Source organism: Oryza glaberrima, chromosome 12 (assembly GCF_000147395.1).
Source record: "Oryza glaberrima chromosome 12, OglaRS2, whole genome shotgun sequence".
NCBI classification, from domain to species: Eukaryota; Viridiplantae; Streptophyta; class Magnoliopsida; order Poales; family Poaceae; genus Oryza; species Oryza glaberrima.
The window spans coordinates 12,952,382-12,955,921 of NC_068337.1; positions in this window are offsets into that span (position 1 = coordinate 12,952,382).

Sequence of the window (3,540 nt, forward strand, 5' to 3'; positions counted from 1 at the left end):
CAAGGCTTGCACTCACTATATGGATGAAACAGAAAGTACGTATCTTAAGCACTGTAGGAAGGTTCTGTACATGGGTCATCGTCGATTCCTTGCAGCAAACCACCCGGTACGGAAGAAAGGCAAGCACTTTGAACATAATGCGGACCACCGTACGAAGCCTAAACATCGCAATGGGAAAACAGTGTTTGCTATGGTTAAAGATCTTAAAGTAGTGTTTGGAAAGGGGCCTGGCAGTCAGCCTATAGAGAGCGAAGATGGTCACGCGGCGATGTGGAAAAAGAACTCTATATTTTGGGAGTTACCCTATTGGGAATTCTTGGACGTCCGCCACGCAATCGACGTGATGCACCTCACTAAGAATCTTTGTGTAAACCTTCTTGGCTTCCTAGGTGCATATGGAAAGTCGAAAGATACACTGGAAGCACGTAATGATCTGAAGCATATGGAACAACGCGGTGACCTTCACCCAGAACCAAAGGAGAAAGGAAGCCATTACTTGAGTCCAGCCAGCTACACTATTAGCAAGGCAGAGAAGGAAAGTATGTTTGAATGCTTGGAGAGCATCAAGGTACCATCTGGATACTCCATGAATATAAAGCGAATAAAAAGCACGAATGAGAAGAAGTTCACAAATCTAAAGTCTCATGACTGTCACGTGTTGATGACACAGCTGCTACCAGTTGTAATAAGGGGTATCCTCCCAGACAATGTCCGGGCAAAAATAACAAAGCTATGTGCTTTCATGAACGCAATTTCGCAGAAGGTCATCGATCCTGATAGATTAGAAGCCCTGCAAAATGATGTGGTGAAATGTCTTGTCAGCTTTGAGTTGATATTTCCACCTTCATTTTTCAATATAATGACGCATCTGCTTTGTCACCTTGTCAAAGAGATCGGTATTCTCAGTCCTGTGTACCTACACAACATGTTTCCTTTCGAGAGGTACATGGGCGTTCTGAAGAAGTATGTTCGTAACCGTGCTCGTCCAGAGGCAAGCATCGCCAAGGGATATGAAACAGAGGAGGTCATTGAATTCTGCGTAGAATTTATCGAAGACCTTCGCCCAATCGGGGTACCTGAATCACGCCATGAAGGGAGACTACGGGGAAAGGGGACTCGCGGAAGGAAAGCAATAATGACGGTAGACAACAATTTATTCCGTAAAGCCCATTTCATGGTTCTGCAACAATCTTCATTGGTGGCTCCCTACATCGAGGAGCACTTGGCTCTAGTTCGCGCCAGAAACATCGGTAAGTCCGATGCATGGATTACAAGGCATCACATTGGTACTTTCTCCACGTGGCTGCGACAACATCTCATGGGTAACGAGACGATTAACCAATAACTGGCCTTCCTGGCGAGGGGACCATCTGGCTCGATCGCGACATTCCAAGGATATGAAATCAATGGGTACACATTCTACACGAGGACCCAAGACATGAAGAGCACGAACCAGAACAGTGCTGTTCGTATCGCTGCCATGGGACACGATGGTACAACTAGCACGTATTACGGTGCCATCGAGGACATATGGGAACTTGACTATGGACCTCTCAAGGTCCCTCTGTTCTGGTGCCAATGGGCTAGGTTGACTAGTGGAGGCGTAACGATTGATGACAGTGGGATGACAACGGTTGACCTTAACAAGGTTGGATACTCGGACGAACCTTTTGTCCTTGCCAATGATGTAACCCAAGTTTTTTACGTCAAGGACATGTCTAGCAAAGGAAAAAAGGGCAAAGGGCCTGACGAGCCGAAGCGCCACGTGGTTCTCCCAGGAAAAAGAAAAATCGTCGGAGTGGAGGACAAGACTGACGAGGATTACGATCAGTTTGATGGGCAACCCCCTTTCACGGTGACGATTGACCCTAGCATCCTCCTATCAAATGAAGACACCCCTTACTCACGTAGCGATCACAAGGAAGGAACAATAGTAAGGAGAAAGTACGTGCGGTCAACCGTCACCGCCGATGTATTGCCGTAATTGTTCTGTACACGATGTAAACTACGTTGGATGTACTGAATATCCATACAAATCAATTGTTGTATGGCATATGTTAATTATGTATGATTATTAGAATTTTTATCAAATTGAAATCATCCATATGCTAGTTATATATGATTATTAGATTTTTTTTATTAATTATGTATGATTATTAGAATTTTAATCAAATTGAAATCATCCATATGCTAGTTATATATGATTATTAGAATTTTTAAAGGTTTTAAATCATGCACGTGGAATTTACATATGTTAATTAGAATTTTCAACAATTTAATATCATGATATGCTAGTTATATATGATTATTAGATTTTTTTATTAAAATCATGCATGTGGTATTTACATATGTTAATTAGAATTTTCAACAATTTAATATCATGATATGCTAATTATATATGATTATTAGATTTTGTATTAATTTTAAATCATGCATGTGCTATTTATATATGATTATTAGAATTTTTAACAATTTTAAATCATTTGTGTGCTTATTATATATTATCCATGTATTCTACTACATATAACAATAATTTTTCAAAGGTTTTATCATTAATTGTTCGACTTTAAATAATTGTAATGCATTATTTACTATTTTAGAAACATATATGCAATGAAATTCAAGACACAGCTGCTATTATCTTTAGTCCCGGTTCCTAACCCTAACCGGGTTTAAAAAGAATTTGGAAATAGCGGGAAAAGATCTTTAGTCCCGGTTGGTGAGAACAACCGGGAGTAAAAATATCTTTACTCCCGGTTCATACGAACAACCGGGACTAAAGATCTTTTCTTTAGTACCGGTTGTTGTTACGAACCGGGAGTAAATATATTTTTACTCCCGGTTGTTCTCACCAACCGGGACTAAACATCCGAGGGTATATATATTCCCGGTGCGCCCTCGTCTTCCCTACCAACACTTAGACGTTTTTCGATCTCGGCTTCTCCTTCGCCGCCACCGTGCCTAGGGCAACCCCGTGCCGACACCGCCGTCGTCTCTCGCCGTCGCTTGGTGGTCCTCGCCGCCTTCGCCACAGACGCCGCCGCTGCATCTCTTGGGTGAGAGCCGCCGCTGCCTCTCTCTCTCGATCTCGATCTCGATATCTCTCTCTCTCCACAGCCGACGACCGACTTCGACGCGACCGCCGCTGCCGACGACGCCGTCGCCACTGCCACTCCGCCGCCACCGCCTCGAGCTCGCCACGCCGCCGCGACGCCACGCCGCCGCCGCGGCACGACGCCGCCGCGCCCCCACGCCGCCGCCGCGCCCGCACGCTGCCGGGCCGGCCCACGGCGCCCCGACACCGCCGCCGCGCCGCCCCGCCACTGCCGCGCGCGCCCAACATGAACGAACGTGAACGAACGTGATTGAAACGTGACCGAACGTGAACGAACGTGAACGATACGTGGACGATCTTTGAACGAACGCTGAATGAACGTGAACGAAACGTGCACGAACGCGAACGAACGTAACGAAACGTTAACGAACGCGAACGAACGTGCACGAAACGTTAACGAACGTGAACGAACGTGAACGAAACGT